This window comes from Lissotriton helveticus, chromosome 9 (genome assembly GCF_964261635.1).
Source record: "Lissotriton helveticus chromosome 9, aLisHel1.1, whole genome shotgun sequence".
Lineage (NCBI taxonomy): Eukaryota > Metazoa > Chordata > Amphibia > Caudata > Salamandridae > Lissotriton > Lissotriton helveticus.
In genome coordinates this window covers 767,663,009-767,682,013 of record NC_136070.1, presented here as the reverse complement: position 1 = coordinate 767,682,013, position 19,005 = coordinate 767,663,009, and positions in this window count along the sequence as shown.

Here is a 19,005-nt window from a genome sequence, read left to right as displayed (position 1 = left end):
TCTCGCACGGGGCCAAAAACCCAGGTAACCCCTCTTGCAAAAGCTGGCGGACTTAAGATTTTCACCATTGTTACATTCACCAGCTTTTGCAAGAGGGGTTACCTGGGTTTCTGGCCCCGTGCGAGACAGCCATCTATGGAAACCTACCAAACCCACACATTTCTGAAAAGTAGACACCCGGGGGCTTCCAAGGAGGTATGGCTTGCGTGGATCCGCCAACGTTCCTTTACCCAGAATCCCTTGCAAACCTCAATTTTAGCAGAAAAAAAATAATTTTTTCACACGTTGTAGTCTGGGAAAGCGTGGCATCACTGGGCTCACACAAATTACCTCCCACCCAGCGTTTCCCCAGGTCTCCCGATAAAAACGGTACCTCACTTGCGTTGGTAGCCATAGTGGCTGCAACAGGAAAAGGTCCAAATCTAACGGTGGTGAATATAAAATACCCTGAAGCAATATAACTTTGATTTTTTTGGGGGGAGGCACCTGAGTTTTTGGCCCGGGGTGGGTGGTATTCTTTGGAAAGTAGCAAACCCAAACAGTTCTGAAAACTAGACACCCGGGAGAGTCCAGGGAGGTATGGCATGTGTGGGTCCACCAATGTTTTCCTACCCAGAACTCCTTGCAAACCCTAAAAATAGGTAAAAATAGCACTTTTCCAAACATTTTGGCGTGGGATCGCCGTGCCGGCAAAAAAGTCCTACCACCCTGCGTTCCCCTTGTTCTCCCGAGTAAAAGGATACCACACCTTAACAGAGTTACTCAAAAGTCAAACATTCAAGCACGGCTATCTATTCCTCAAAGACACACACATACAGGTTGGATTTGGCACGAGGGCGAGTGATGGTTCAGTACATAAAATTTTATTAACAAGATATTTCAAAAAAATGAAATGCTCTGTCAATAAATAAATGCATAAAAACTGAACCAGTGACTCGCAACTCGTGAGCTGTAAAGCCACGACAAGGCACCAACCGTTTTACAGGCCATTCACGCACCTTTCATACCTGATACAAACCAGACCATTGACACCATCCGAATGGAAAAGCAACACATAACAACAATCACAATAAGGGGCAAGGTACACCCTACTGCAGAAAGAGAAAAAAAACAATTATTACTGCACACCCATCTAATCCGCAAGCACACACACATACTGGTTGGATTTGGCACGAGGGTGAGTGATGATTCAGTACATACAATTGTATACGCAAGTAATTTCACAAAAATGAAATACACTGTGTATAATTGAAAGTATGATAAACTGAACCACTGACTCACAGCTCGTGAGCTGTAAAGCCACGTCAAGGCACCAACCTCTTTACAGGCCATTCATACACCTTTCGTACGCGTGACACATACAAAACATTCACACCGCCAGCTGCAGACCCATCACATTCCAACACTCACACCAGCAAACAGCGCCATTCAAGGGCCCATCACTTTCACACGCCGACATTTCGGACACTGCAACTACACAAAATGATGGACTGTGTGGAGTGTCACTCAACTAGCAGTGTGTGTAGTGACCAACAGAAAGTAACTACTCACACACCGCCTGCCGAGCGCCAGTCCACCCACACCACCATCCAAGCACCAAACCATGCACACCGCCAGCCAAGCACCACTCCGTGCACAGACAGCCAAGTACCACTCCATGCACACCACCAGCCAAGCGCCCCTCCACACACACCACCAGCCAAGCGCCACTCCACAAACCCAACACCAGCCAAGCACCACTCCGTGCACAGACAGCCAAGTACCACTCCACGCACACCGTCCAGCCAAGCGCTACTCCACACACACCGCCAGCCAAGCACCACTCCACACACACCGCCAGCCAAGCACCACTCCGTGCACAGACAGCCAAGTACCACTCCATGCACACCACCAGCCAAGCGCCCCTCCACACACACCACCAGCCAAGCACCACTCCACAAACACAACACCAGCCAAGCACCACTCCGTGCACAGACAGCCAAGTGCCACTCCACGCACACCGTCCAGCCAAGCGCCACTCCACACACACCCCCAGCCAAGCACCACTCCACACACACCGCCAGCCAAGTACCACTCCATGCACACCACCAGCCAAGCGCCCCTCCACACACACCACCAGCCAAGCGCCACTCCACAAACACAACACCAGCCAAGCACCACTCCGTGCACAGACAGCCAAGTACCACTCCACGCACACCGTCCAGCCATGCGCCACTCCACACACACCCCCAGTCAAGCACCACTCCACACACACCGCCAGCCAAGCACCACTCCGTGCACAGACAGCCAAGTACCACTCCATGCACACAACCAGCCAAGAGCCCCTCCACACACACCACCAGTCAAGCACCACTCCACGAACACCACCAGCCAAAGACAAATCCAAACACAACACCAGGCAAGCGCAAGAGCACGCACACCGCCAACCAAACACCAGACCACGCACACCGCCAGTCAAGCACCAGTCCGCAGACACCGCCAGACAAGCATCAGTCCACAGACACCGGCAGTCAAGCGCCAAACCATGCACACAGTCAGACAATGGACACTACACGCAAACCAACATCATACATTAGTTTTTTATGAAAATAAAAGAGAAACAAAAACAAATTGCAAATTGATACAAATCTACTAACTCGAGAACTAAATCTAAAAAGACTAAAAAAATACAAACTTTGAAACTGAACAATAACTATTACAGAATAAAGACCAACCAGTTCACTTTACCACTCATTGATACTCCCAAAAATTATTTTGCGTGTGGTACAATCTAAAACAAGCAGGTACACACAGCCCGGGGTTTGAAGGGCAGTCGGGGCAGTACATGCGAACCTCCTTCCGCAAACCTCTTCGCCAACAGACTCTACATCTCCGACTGGGAAAGTCTTTTGAGGTTGTAGAAAGAATTGTATCAGCAAAGTGGCGATCTTTCAATCTGGCAACATCCTCCACCACTCCAACTCTAGGAACACTTGCCTGTTCCACTAAACAAGGCTGCCTATTACAGACTCCTGAAACTTTACAAAAGTCAACTTTGACTGGGGACAAGATTTCTGGAACACAATAAAAGCATTAAAGGTTGCCAAGTGGAAAAGATGGATAGCCAGATTCTTGGACCAAATGTAAGCCTTACGAAGAGCAGCATACGGTTCCAACCTCTGATCAACTCTGTCAACACCACCCATGTACTTATTGTAGTCCAGTATGCACACAGGTTTGCGCACTTCTGCAACCTGACCCCAAACATTCCGCGGTTCAGTGCTTTCATCATGTATTGTAGTCAACATGTAGACATCTCTCCTGTCTGTAAACTTCACAGCTAGAAGCTCCTCACAACGCAAAGCACTGCACTGTCCCCGAGCAAGCTTTCGACAAACAAGTTCTTTTGGGAAACCTTTACGGTTTGAGCGGATTGTGCCACAAGCAACAGTGTCCACTTTGGCCAATTCCCTAAACAACCGCACACCAGTGTAGAAGTTATCGACATACAAATGATGGCCTTTGTTAAAAAATCCACGACCAAGTTCCCACACAATTTTCTCAGTCACTCCAAAAGTCGACGGACAACCAGGGGGGTTAATCCTGGATTCCTTACCAGTGTACACCCTGAAATTAGAGACATATCCAGTCTCACTGTCACACAGCATATACAGTTTGATTCCATAGCGTGCCCTCTTACTAGGAATGTATTGCCGAAATACCAAGCGGCCCTTGAACAACAGCAAAGACTCATCCACTGCAATTTCTTTCCCAGGATAAAAGATCTCAGAAAATCGATCAACCAAATGATCAAGGACAGGCCGAATCTTGAAAAGACGGTCACAATCAGGGTGATCTCGTGGCAAAGCAAGACTATTGTCAACAAAATGCATCATCCGCAGCAGAAGCAAATACCTATCACGACTCATGACTGCCGGAAATATAGCTGTTGCCATCAAGGGACTAGTAGACCAATATGAAGCCATTGATGGTTTCCTAAACAAGCCCATCAAAAAAATTAAACCCAAAACCTTTTTCATCTCCTCCAAATTTGTGGGAGTCCACCGGTTAGCTCTAGCGTGGGGCTTAAGGCTGGCACTGTTCACCCTCAAAAAATTTTCAGCATACAAATTAGTCTGCTCTACAATCTCTGCCAAAAACACATCATCCATAAACAACTTGAAAAAATCAATAGGCAAAAAGTTTTCAGTGTTCATCCTACACCCTGGCAATTCAGGCAATGCCGGCTGCACCATGCCTGGTGCAACCCAGAGGTCAGAACTTTCATCGTCAAGTCTTGCAGCCGCAGGCCGCCGCCCAGCTAACCCTTGTCTCACACCACCAACTGGAAGTCTAGCAGCCCCATGCTGCAGCCCAGATGTCTCTTGCTGCACAATTGGCACATCACTGTCCTCCGCAACCACAGGCACAAGCATGTCCTCCAAAACCGTAAACACAGCCATGTCCTCCCCAACCACAGGCACATCATCCACACCAAAAGTAGCTTCATCAGCACTCAAAGTGTCTTCATCATCAGATGAAGCCATGCGTAGAGAAAACTCACTACCTGAATCTTCACCCCCCACCTCTGGCTCAGAATCAGAGTCAGACTCTGGACCATGGTCAGAGGAAGAATCAAAAAGCATTCCAACAACTTGCTGAGCAGTAATCCGGCGGCTAGCCATTATCCTTACAAATAAAGGAGTCTGCACAAACAACTCAACAACCCCAACACTGCGCAAAGTAAGATAAAAATGTAAGACTTTTTCACCAAAAAATAGATTTAGAAAAAATATACAATTCACTTACAAGACACAACTACACTCACCAGTACCTACTCTGCAAAGACACAGCAAATAGGCAACGATATCCCACTAGAACGAAGAAAAAAAAAACTTACATCTACAGAAGGACACATCAAAAACAAATGCAAAACATGTTTTACAATCACAACAAACAGCAAAAACACATACTCGTATTACTACACACTTTGCAAAATAAACAATTACATTACAATTGAACAAAAATAAGGTCTCTTACCAAACACATGCAACTACAGAAACAGCAGCACAACAGAACCACCAGTAACAGAACCGCACACTGCAACAATCTAAAGAGAAAAAAAAACAAAACACATTAGAAGAAACAAAAACAACACACATTACAACATGCTATGTCACATGGGAATGTCACAAATGGGGTGTCTGTCCCCAAGGGGGGAAGATTATAAATCATTATAAACGTGGGCCCCCTGGAGCAGAAAAGTCTCAAAAAATATTAGGGCCACTAGGAAGCGACCCTTCCCCAAGGGGTCACTTCCTTTTCAAATAAAAAACAATCCCTGGTGTCTAGTGGGCTTTTCTGCTCCCCCTGGGTGCAGATCGGCCAAAAAAACGGCCGATCTGCCCCAGGGGGGGCAGAAATGTCTGAAAAATATTTTATCCCCCTAAGGAAGCGACCCTTGCCCAAGGGGTCCCTTCCTTTATAAATAAAAAACAATCCCTGGTGTCTAGTGGGCTTTTCTGCCCCCCCCTGGGTGCAGATCGGCCAAACAAAACGGCCAATCTGCCCCGGGGGGGGGCAGAAAAGTCTAAAACATGATTTGGCCCCCTAAGGAAGCGACCCTTGCCCAAGGGGTCTCTTCCTGCACAAAAAAAAACACAAACACAAGCAATCCCTGGTGTCTAGTGGGCTTTTCTGCCCCCCCCTGGGTGCAGATCGGCCAAAAAAAACGGCCGATCTGCCCCAGGGGGGGCAGAAAAGTCAGAAACATTATTTGGCCCCAAGAGGAAGCGACCCTTGCCCAAGGGGTCGCTTCCTCGACAAATAAATATGCACCAAAACAATCCCTGGTGTCTAGTGGGCTTTTCTGCCCCCCCCCTGGGTGCAGATCGGCCAAAAAAAACGGCTGATCTGCCCCAGGGGGGGCAGAAAAGTCTGAAAACATATATGCCAGCCCAAGGAAGCGACCCTTGCCCAAGGGGTCGCTTCCTACACACAGTTTGCCAAAAGAAAACAATCCCTGGTGTCTAGTGGGGCATTCCTGGTGCACGATCGCGACGCTGTGCGCGATCGTGCACCAGGAATGCCGTGCATTGGGACATCAGAGGAGACGAAACACAGTTTCCTCCCCCCGATGCCTCAAGGCACCGAAAAACGGCCCCCCGCCCTACCGCAGCACCAAACACACACCTTGTTTGTCATGACCCCTTTGGCGGCGGTGGCGGAGTCGTTTGGTGCCCAGATCGTATCTTATGCCGACGACACCCAGCTCCTCTTTTCGTGTAAGAGAGGGGCAGACTTTGACGGGGAGAGTATCCGGGATTGCCTTGGGGCTGTGTTCACATGGTTCCTACTGCACAGCCTCAAGTGCAATTCCGATAAGTCCGAGGTACTCTTCTTCGGGTGCGACACGGAGCCCAACTGGCAGGCCTGGTGGCCCATTGACATGTTTCCTCCGTCTTGCTCTTCCCCTATGGCTAAGAACTTGGGGGTCAAGATGGATAAGGGGCTGACGATGAAAGCCCAGATTCTTGGGGTGACCGGTACCTGCTTCGGTCTATAAAGATGTTGCGGAGGTTCTTGCCTCTGTTGTCGGAGGAGCACAGGAAGCTAACTGTGCAGGCTCTGATAGGCTCCAGGTTAGATTATGCCAACATTCTTTACCTGGGCCTACCAGAGTACTTGTTGCAGCGGCTCCAAGTAGCGCAGAATGCGGCGGCCAGGGCCATTTACGGTCTAAATAGACGTGCCAGCGTTTCGGGCCTATTGCAGACGCTGCACTGGCTACCCATCCGCAAACGGATCGCCTTTAAGGCCATGGTTTTGGCCTATAAGGCTCTCCATGCGGTGGGAGCAAAGTACCTCCAAAGGAGACTGGCCTTTTACCATCCGGCCCGCTCTTTGAGGTCAGAATCTTTGCTCCTGGCGGTTGTCCCACGAGTGAAGAGAGCGCGCCTGGGTGGCCATTCTTTTGGCTTGCTGGCTCCACAGATGTGGAATTCGCTTCCGCTCCCACTCCGGGGGGCCTCTAGTCTTTTTGATTTTAGGCGAGGTCTTAAAACCTGGTTGTTCACTCAGTAGGCCTCTTTGCAGTCCTTTTTTACTTGTCTGTTCTGCACTTTCTTTTTTACTGTGTTATGTTATTGCGAAGTAGTTCTCCTTACCTAAAGCGCCGGGACACTCTCTTTGAGTAACCGTTGCGCTATACAAAAGAATAAATAACATAACATAACATAACATAACATAACATTGTTTCTGGACGCGCTGGAAGCAAATGGCTTCCAGCGCGTCCAGCGCTTCCTGATGACGTCGGCGCGCGCTGTGCGCGCTGATGTCACCAGGAAGCGTGGGGGGGCCAGGGGGTGGCAGCGGAAAGTCTTCCGCTGCCACCCCTGCAAAAAAAAAAAAAATCGCCGCACAGGGGGGGGGGGGGAGCGCCAGCGCTCTCCCCCAGGGCTGTACTGATGACGGAGCGGTTCCGTCATCAGCGCAGCCCAACCGATGCTGATGACGGAACCGCTCCGTCATCCGCATCGAAGGGGTTGATAGTCATAAGAGAAAACATTAAAAAATGACCATTTCTGACCATATGGAGAAAGTTCGACAGGTCCGTGGTCATCGTTTTTCATCAAAAAAAGTTATTTTTTCAAATGTTGAAAAAAATATTCAAAATGTCAAATGGATTGTGCCTCATGTTGAATAACCACTTTTTAAAGCCACACAGTGACCAAAATTGCCATTTTAACAGACTTTTCCTCCTACTCAGATGCTTCTATTTCTACCAATTTCTGGCAGAAAAATAACTCTAAACACACTTATTTTAGTTCCAAAATGTGATAATTCACATTTAATAGTCATAAGAGAAAACATAAAAAAATGACCATTTCTGACCATCTGGAGAAAGTTCGACAGGTCTGTGGTCATCGTTTTTCATCAAAAAAATAATTTTTTCAAATGTTGAAAAATTGATTCAAAATTTCAAAAGGATTGTGCCTTATGTTGAATAACCACTTTTTAAAGCCACACAGTAACCAAAATTGCCATTTTAACAGACTTTTCCTCCTACTCAGAAGCTTCTATTTCAGCCAATTTCTGGAAGAAAAATGACTCTAAACACCTTCATTTTAGTTCCAAACATGATAATTCACATTTAATAGTCATTTACAGTCAAAAAAGAAAACAATAAAAAATGACCATTTCTGACTATGTGGAAAAAGTTTGAGTGGTCCGGGGTCATCGTTTTTCATCAAAAAAATGTATTTTAACAAATGTTGAAAAAATGATGCAAAATGTCAAAAGGATTGTGCCTCATTTTGAATAACCACTTTTTAAAGCCCCACAGTGACTAAAATTGCCATTTTTACAGACTTTTCCTCCTACTCAGAAGCTTCTATTTCGGCCAATTTCTAGCAGATAAATGACTCTAAACACTCTTATTTTAGTTCCAAAAGTGATAATTCTTATTAAATAGTCAATTACAGTCAAAAGAGAAAACATTAAAACATGACCCTTTCTGACCATCTGGAGAAAGTTCGACAGGTCCAGGGTCATCGTTTTTCATCACAAAATAAATTGTTTCAACTGTAGATAGAATTATTCAAACTGTCAATTGGATTGTGCCTCATGTTGAATAACCACTTTTTAAAGTGACCAAAATTGCAATTTTTACAGACTTTTCCTCCTACTCAGAAGCTTCAATTTCGATCAATTTCTGGCAGAAAAATGACTCTAAACACTCTTATTTTAGTTCCAAAAGTGATCATTCATATTTAATAGTCATTTACAGTCAAAAGAGAAAACATTAAAATATGACCATTTCTGACCATCTGGAGAAAGTTTGACAGGTCCGGGTTCATCGTTTTTCATCAAAAAAAATATTTTTTCAAATGTTGAAAAAATGATTCAAAATGTCAAATGGATTGTGCCTCATGTTGAAAAACAATTTTTAAATCCACACAGTGACCACAATTGCCATTTTACCAGACTTTTCCTCCTAACTCAGAAGCTTCTATTTCGACCAATTTCTGGCAGAAAAATGACTCTAAACACACTTATTTTAGTTCCAAAAGTGATAATTCACATTTAATAGTCATAAGAGAAAACATTAAAAAATGACCATTTCTGACCATCTGGAGAAAGTTCGACAGGTCTGTGGTCATCGTTTTTCATTAAAAAATATTTTTTTCAAATGTTGAAAAAATGATTCAAAATTTCAAAAGGATTGTGCCTTATGTTGAATAACCACTTTTTAAAGCCACACAGTGACCAAAATTGCCATTTTACCAGACTTTTCCTCCCACTCAGAAGCTTCTATTTCGACCAATTTCTGGCAGAAAAATTACTCTAAACACACTTATTTTAATTCTAAAAGTAATAATTTACATTTAATAGTCCTTTGCAGTCAAAAGAGAAAACATTAAAACATGACCATTTCTGACCATCTGGAGAAAGTTCGACAGGTCCGGGGTCATTGTTTTTCATCAAAAAAACTTATTTTTTCAAACGTTGAAAAAATGATGCAAAATGTCAAAAGGATTGTGCCTCATGTTGAATAACCACTTTTTAAAACCCCACAGTGACCAAAATTGCCATTTTTACCGACTTTTCCTCCTACTCAGAAGCTTCTATTTTGGCCAATTTCTAGCAGAAAAATGACTCTAAACACTATTATTTTAGTTCCAAAAGTGATCATTCTTATTTAATAGTCATTTACAGTCAAAAGAGAAAACATTAAAAAATGACCATTTCTGACCATCTGGAGAAAGATCGACAGGTCCGGGGTCATCGTTGTTCATCAAACAAAATATTTTTTCAAATGTTGAAAAAATGATTCAAAATGTCAAATGGATTGTGCCTCATGTAGAATAACCACTTTTTAAAGCCACACAGTGACCAAAATTGCCATTTTTACAGACTTTTCCTCCTACTCAGAAACCTCTATTTCAGCCAATTTCTAGCAGAAAAATGACTCTAAACACTCTTATTTTAGTTCCAAAAGTGATAATTCCTATTTAATAGTAATTTACCGTCAAAATAGAAAACATTAAAACATGACCATTTCTGACCATCTGGAGAAAGTTCGACAGGTCATCGTTGTTCATCAAAAAAAATATTTTTTCAAATGTTGAAAAAATGATTCAAAATAGTCATAAGAGAAAACATTAAAAAATGACCATTTCTGACCATCTGGAGAAAGTTCGACAGGTCTGTGGTCATCGTTTTTCATTAAAAAATATTTTTTTCAAATGTTGAAAAAATGATTCAAAATGTCAAATGGATTGTGCCTCATGTAGAATAACCACTTTTTAAAGCCACACAGTGACCAAAATTGCCATTTTTACAGACTTTTCCTCCTACTCAGAAACCTCTATTTCAGCCAATTTCTAGCAGAAAAATGACTCTAAACACTCTTATTTTAGTTCCAAAAGTGATAATTCTTATTTAATAGTCATTTACAGTCAAAAGAGAAAACATTAAAACATGACCATTTCTGACCATCTGGAGAAAGTTCGACAGGTCCAGGGTCATCATTTTCATCACAAAATAAATTGTTTCAACTGTAGAAAGAATTATTCAAACTGTCAATTGGATTGTGCCTCATGTTGAATAACCACTTTTTAAAGCCCCACAGTGACCAAAATTGCAATTTTTACAGACTTTTCCTCCTACTCAGAAGCTTCAATTTAGATCAATTTCTGGCAGAAAAATGACTCTAAACACTCTTATTTTAGTTCCAAAAGTGATAATTCACATTTAATAGTCATTTACAGTCAAAAGAGAAAACATTAAAATATGACCATTTCTGACCATCTGGAGAAAGTTTGACAGGTCCGGGTTCATCGTTTTTCATCAAAAAAATTCTTTTTTCAAATGTTGAAAAAATGATTCAAAATGTCAAATGGATTGTGCCTCATGTTGAATAACCAATTTTTAAAGCCACACAGTGACCAAAATTGCCATTTTAACAGACTTTTCCACCTACTCAGAAGCTTCTATTTCGACCAATTTCTGGCAGAAAAATGACTCTAAACACACTTATTTTAGTTCCAAAAGTGATAATTCACATTTAATAGTCATAAGAGAAAACATTAAAAAATGACCATTTCTGACCATATGGAGAAAGTTCGACAGGTCCGTGGTCATCGTTTTTCATCAAAAAAAGTTATTTTCTCAAATGCTGAAAAAATGATTCAAAATGTCAAATGGATTGTGCCTCATGTTGAATAACCACTTTTTAAAGCCACACAGTGACCAAAATTGCCATTTTAACAGACTTTTCCTCCTACTCAGAAGCTTCTATTTCGACCAATTTCTGGCAGAAAAATGACTCTAAACACACTTATTTTAGTTCCAAAAGTGATAATTCACATTTAATAGTCATTTACAGTCAAAAAAGAAAACAATAAAAAATGACTATTTCTGACTATGTAGAGAAAGTTCGACAGGTCCGGTGTCATCGTTTTTCATCAAAAAAATTATTTTTTCAAATGTTGAAAAAATGATTCAAAATGTCAAATGGATTGTGCCTCATGTTGAATAACCAATCTTAAAAGCCACACAGTGACCAAAATTGCCATTTTAACAGATTTTTCCTCCTACTCAGAAGCTTCTATTTCGACCAATTTCTGGCAGAAAAATTACTCTAAACACACTGATTTTAGTTCCAAAAGTGATAATTCACATTTATTAGTCATAAGAGAAAACATTAAAAAATGACCATTTCTGACCATATGGAGAAAGTTCGACAGGTCCGTGGTCATCGTTTTTCATCAAAAAAAATTATTTTTTCAAATGTTGAAAAGTGATTCAAAATGTCAAATGGAGTGTGCCTCATGTTGAATAACCAATTTTTAAAGCCACACAATGACCACAATTGCCATTTTAACAGACTTTCCTCCTACTCAGAAGCTTCTATTTCGACCAATTTCTAGCAGAAAAATGTCTCTAAACACTCTTATTTTAGTTCCAAAAGTGATAATTCCTATTTAATAGTCATTTACAGTCAAAAGAGAAAACATTAAAACATGACCATTTCTGACTATGTGGAGAAAGTTCGACAGGTCCGGGGGGTCATCGTTTTTCATCAAAAAAATTATTTTAACAAATGTTGAAAAAATGATGCAAAATGTCAAAAGGATTGTGCCTCATGTTGAATAACCACTTTTTAAAGCCCCACAGTGAGCAAAATTCCCATTTTTACAGTCTTTTCCTTCTACACAGAAGCTTCTATTTCGACCAATTTTCTGGCAGAAAAATGACTCTAAACACTCTTATTTTAGTTCCAAAAGTGATAATTCATAGTTAATAGTCATTTACAGTCAAAAGAGAAAACATTAAAACATGACCATTTCTGACCATCTGGAGAAAGTTCGACAGGTCCAGGGTCATCGTTTTTCATCACAAAATAAATTGTTTCAACTGTAGAAAGAATTATTCAAACTGTCAATTGGATTGTGCCTCATGTTGAATAACCTCTTTTTAAAGCCCCACAGTGACCAAAATTGCAATTTTTACAGACTTTTCCTCCTACTCAGAAGCTTCAATTTCGATCAATTTCTGGCAGAAAAATGACTCTAAACACTCTTATTTTAGTTCCAAAAGTGATAATTCACATTTAATAGTCATAAGAGAAAACATTAAAAAATGACAATTTCTGACTATCTGGAGAAAGTTCGACAGGTCTGTGGTTATCGTTTTTCATCAAAAAAAGTAATTTTTTCAAATGTTGAAAAAATGATTCAAATTGTCAAATGGATTGTGCCTCATGTTGAATAACCAATTTTTAAAGCCACACAGTGACCAAAATTGCCATTTTAACAGACTTTTCCACCTACTCAGAAGCTTCTATTTCGACCAATTTCTGGCAGAAAAATTACTCTAAACACACTTATTTTAGTTCTAAAAGTGATAATTCACATTTAATAGTCATAAGAGAAAACATTTAAAAATGACCATTTCTGACCATCTGGAGAAAGTTCGACAGGTCTGTGGTCATTGTTTTTCATCAAAAAAAGTTATTTTTTCAAATGTTGAAAAATTGATTAAAAATTTCAAAAGGATTATGCCTTATGTTGAATTACCACTTTTTAAAGCCACACAGTAACCAAAATTGCCATTTTAACAGACTTTTCCTCCTACTCAGAAGCTTCTATTTCAGCCAATTTCTGGAAGAAAAATGACTCTAAACACCTTCATTTTAGTTCCAAACATGATAATTCACATTTAATATTCATTTACAGTCAAAAAAGAAAACAATAAAAAATGACTACTTCTGACTATGTGGAAAAAGTTCGACAGGTCCGGGGTCATCGTTTTTCATCAAAAAAATGTATTTTAACAAATGTTGAAAAAATGATGCAAAATGTCAAAAGGATTGTGCCTCATTTTGAATAACCACTTTTTAAAGCCCCACAGTGACTAAAATTGCCATTTTAACAGACTTTTCCTCCTACTCAGAAGCTTCTATTTCGACCAATTTCTGGCAGAAAAATAAACACTGTTATTTTAGTTCCAAAAGTGATAATTCACATTTAATAGTCATAAGAGAAAACATAAAAAAATGACCATTTCTGACCATAATGAGAAAGTTCGACAGGTCCGTGGTCATCGTTTTTCATCAAAAAAAGTTATTTTTTCAAATGTTGAAAAAATGATTCAAAATGTCAAATGGATTGTGCCTCATGTCGAATAATCACTTTATAAAGCCACACAGTGACCAAAATTGCCATTTTAACAGACTTTTCCTCCTACTCAGAAGCTTCTATTTCGACCAATTTCTGGCAGAAAAATGACTCTAAACACACTTATTTTAGTTCCAAAAGTGATAATTCACATTTAATAGTCATTTACAGTCAAAAAAGAAAACAATAAAAAATGACTATTTCTGACTATGTGGAGAAAGTTCGACAGGTCCGGGGTCATCGTTTTTCATCAAAAAAATTATTTTTTCAAATGTTGAAAAAATGATTCAAAATGTCAAATGGATTGTGCCTCATGTTGAATAACCAATTTTTAAAGCCACACAGTGACCAAAATTGCCATTTTAACAGACTTTTCCTCCTACTCAGAAGCTTCTATTTCGACCAATTTCTGGCAGAAAAATGACTCTAAACACACTTATTTTAATTCTAAAAGTAATAATTTACATTTAATAGTCCTTTACAGTCAAAAGAGAAAACATTAAAACATGACCATTTCTGACCATCTGGAGAAAGTTCGACAGGTCTGGGGTCATTGTTTTTCGTCAAAAAAAATATTTTTTCAAATGTTGAAAAAATGATTCAAAATGTCAAATGGATTGTGCCTGATGTTGAATAACCACTTTTTAAAGCCCCACAGTGACCAAAATTGCCATTTTTACAGTCTTTTCCTTCTACACAGAAGCTTCTATTTCGACCAATTTTCTGGCAGAAAAATGACTCTAAACACTCTTATTTTAGTTCCAAAAGTGATAATTCATAGTTAATAGTCATTTACAGTCAAAAGAGAAAACATTAAAACATGACCATTTATGACCATCTGGAGAAAGTTCGACAGGTCCAGGGTCATCGTTTTTCATCACAAAATAAATTGTTTCAACTGTAGAAAGAATTATTCAAACTGTCAATTGGATTGTGCCTCATATTGAATAACCTCTTTTTAAAGCCACACAGTGACCAAAATTGCAATTTTTACAGACTTTTCCTCCTACTCAGAAGCTTCAATTTCGATCAATTTCTGGCAGAAAAATGACTCTAAACACTCTTATTTTAGTTCCAAAAGTGATAATTCACATTTAATAGTCATAAGAGAAAACATTAAAAAATGACCATTTCTGACCATATGGAGAAAGTTCGACAGGTCCGTGGTTATCGTTTTTCATCAAAAAAAGTAATTTTTTCAAATGTTGAAAAAATGATTTAAAATGTCAAGTGCCTCATGTTGAATAACCAATTTTTAAAGCCACACAGTGACCAAAATTGCCATTTTAACAGACTTTTCCTCCTACTCAGAAGCTTCTATTTCGACCAATTTCTGGCAGAAAAATGACTCTAAACACTCTTATTTTAGTTCCAAAAGTGATAATTCTTATTTAATAGTCATTTACAGTCAAAAGAGAAAACATTAAAAAATGACCATTTCTGACTATCTGGAGAAAGTTCGACAGGTCTGTGGTCATTGTTTTTCATCAAAAAAAGTTATTTTTTCAAATGTTGAAAAAATTATTCAAAATGTCAAATGGATGTGCCTCATGTTGAATAACCAATTTTTAAAGCCACACAGTGACCAAAATTGCCATTTTAACAGACTTTTCCACCTACTCAGAAGCTTCTATTTCGACCAATTTCTGGCAGAAAAATGACTCTAAACACACTTATTTTAGTTCTAAAAGTGATAATTCACATTTAATAGTCATAAGAGAAAACATTAAAAAATGACCATTTCTGACCATCTGGAGAAAGTTCGACAGGTCTGTGGTCATCGTTTTTCATCAAAAAAATAATTTTTTTAAATGTTGAAAAATTGATTAAAAATTTCAAAAGGATTATGCCTTATGTTGAATTACCACTTTTTAAAGCCACACAGTAACCAAAATTGCCATTTTAACAGACTTTTCCTCCTACTCAGAAGCTTCTATTTCAGCCAATTTCTGGAAGAAAAATGACTCTAAACACCTTCATTTTAGTTCCAAACATGATAATTCACATTTAATAGTCATTTACAGTCAAAAAAGAAAACAATAAAAAATGACCTTTTCTGACTATGTGGAAAAAGTTCGAGAGGTCCGGGGTCATCGTTTTTCATCAAAAAAATGTATTTTAACAAATGTTGAAAAAATGATTCAAAATGTCAAATGGATTGTGCCTCATGTTGAATAACCAATTTTTAAAGCCACACAGTGACCACAATTGCCATTTTAACACACTTTTCCTCCTACTCAGAAGCTTCTATTTCGACCAATTTCTGGCAGAAAAATGGCTCTAAACATACTGATTTTAGTTCCAAAAGTGATAATTCACATTTAATAGTCATAAGAGAAAACATTAAAAAATGACCATTTCTGACTATCTGGAGAAAGTTCAACAGGTCTGTGGTCATTGTTTTTCATCAAAAAAAATATTTTTTTCAAATGTTGAAAAATTGATTCAAAATTTCAAAAGGATTGTGCCTTATGTTGAATAACCACTTTTTAAAGCCACACAGTGAACAAAATTGCAATTTTAACAGACTTTTCCTCCTACTCAGAAGTTTCTATTTCAGCCAATTTATGGAAGAAAAATTACTCTAAACACCTTCATTTTAGTTCCAAACATGATAATTCACATTTAATAGTCATTTAAAGTAAAAAAAAAAACAATAAAAAATGACCATTTCTGACTATGTGGAAAAAGGTCGACAGGTCCGGGGTCATCGTTTTTCATCAAAAAAAATAATTTTAACAAATGTTGAAAAAATGATTCAAAATGTCAAATGGATTGTGCCTCATGTTGAATAACCAATTTTTAAAGCCACACAGTGACCAAAATTGCCATTTTAACAGACTTTTCCTCCTACTCAGAAGCTTCTATTTCGACCAATTTCTGGCAGAAAAATGACTCTAAACACACTTATTTTAGTTCCAAAAGTGATAATTCACATTTAATAGTCATAAGAGAAAACATTAAAAAATGACCATTTCTGACCATCTGGAGAAAGTTCGACAGGTCCGTGGTCATGGTTTTTCATCAAAAAAAGTTATTTTTTCAAATGTTGAAAAAATGATTCAAAATGTCAAATGGATTGTGCCTCATGTTGAATAACCAATTTTTAAAGCCACACAGTGACCAAAATTGCCATTTTAACAGACTTTTCTTCCTACTCAGAAGCTTCTATTTCGACCAATTTCTGGCAGAAAAATGACTCTAAACACTCTTATTTTAGTTCCAAAAGTGATAATTCTTATTTAATAGTCATTTACAGTCAAAAAAAAAAACATTAAAACATGACCATTTCTGACCATCTGGAGAAAGTTCGACAGGTCCGGGGTCATCGTTGTTCATCAAAAAAAGATATTTTTTCAAATGTTGAAAAAATAATTCAAAATGTCAAATGGATTGTGCCTCATGTTGAATAACCAATTTTTAAAGCCACACAGTGACCACAATTGCCATTTTAACAGACTTTTCCACCTACTCAGAAGCTTCTATTTCGACCAATTTTCTGGCGGAAAAATGACTCTAAACACTCTTATTTTAGTTCCAAAAGTGATAATTCATAGTTAATAGTCATTTACAGTCAAAAGAGAAAACATTAAACCATTACCATTTCTGACCATCTGGAGAAAGTTCGACAGGTCCGTGGTCATCGTTTTTCATCAAAAAAAGTTATTTTTTCAAATGTTGAAAAAATGATTCAAAATGTCAAATGGATTGTGCCTCATGTTGAATAACCAATTTTTAAAGCCACACAGTGACCAAAATTGCCATTTTAACAGACTTTTCCTCCTACTCAGAAGCTTCTATTTCGACCAATTTCTGGCAGAAAAATGACTCTAAACACTGTTATTTTAGTTCCAAAAGTGATAATTCACATTTAATAGTCATAAGAGAAAACATTAAAAAATGACCATTTCTGACCATATGGAGAAAGTTCGACAGCTCCGTGGTCATTGTTTTTCATCAAAAAAAGTATTTTTTCAAATGTTGAAAAAACGATTCAAAATGTCAAATGGATTGTGCCTCATGTTGAATAACCAATTTTTAAAGCCACACAGTGACCACCATTGCCATTTTAACAGAATTCTCCACCTACTCAGAAGCTTCTATTTCGACCAATTTCTGGCAGAAAAATGACTCTAAACACACTTATTTTAGTTCCAAAAGTGATAATTCACATTTAATAGTCATAAGAGAAAACATTAAAAAATGACCATTTCTGACTATCTGGAGAAAGTTCAACAGGTCTGTGGTCATTGTTTTTCATCAAAAAAAATAATTTTTTCAAATGTTGAAAAATTGATTCAAAATTTCAAAAGGATTGTGCCTTATGTTGAATAACCACTTTTTAAAGCCACACAGTGAACAAAATTGCAATTTTAACAGACTTTTCCTCCTACTCAGAAGTTTCTATTTCAGCCAATTTATGGAAGAAAAATTACTCTAAACACCTTCATTTTAGTTCCAAACATGATAATTCACATTTAATAGTCATTTAAAGTAAAAAAAAAAACAATAAAAAATGACCATTTCTGACTATGTGGAAAAAGGTCGACAGGTCCGGGGTCATCGTTTTTCATCAAAAAAAATAATTTTAACAAATGTTGAAAAAATGATTCAAAATGTCAAATGGATTGTGCCTCATGTTGAATAACCAATTTTTAAAGCCACACAGTGACCAAAATTGCCATTTTAACAGACTTTTCCTCCTACTCAGAAGCTTCTATTTCGACCAATTTCTGGCAGAAAAATGACTCTAAACACACTTATTTTAGTTCCAAAAGTGATAATTCACATTTAATAGTCATAAGAGAAAACATTAAAAAATGACCATTTCTGACCATCTGGAGAAAGTTCGACAGGTCCGTGGTCATCGTTGTTCATCAAAAAAAGTTATTTTTTCAAATGTTGAAAAAATTATTCAAAATGTCAAATGGATTGTGCCTCATGTTGAATAACCAATTTTTAAAGCCACACAGTGACCAAAATTGCCATTTTAACAGACTTTTCCACCTACTCAGAAGCTTCTATTTCGACCAATTTCTGGCAGAAAAATGACTCTAAACACTCTTATTTTAGTTCCAAAAGTGATAATTCATAGTTAATAGTCATTTACAGTCAAAAGAGAAAACATTAAACCATTACCATTTCTGACCATCTGGAGAAAGTTCGACAGGTCCGTGGTCATCGTTTTTCATCAAAAAAAGTTATTTTTTCAAATGTTGAAAAAATGATTCAAAATGTCAAATGGATTGTGCCTCATGTTGAATAACCAATTTTTAAAGCCACACAGTGACCAAAATTGCCATTTTAACAGACTTTTCCTCCTACTCAGAAGCTTCTATTTCGA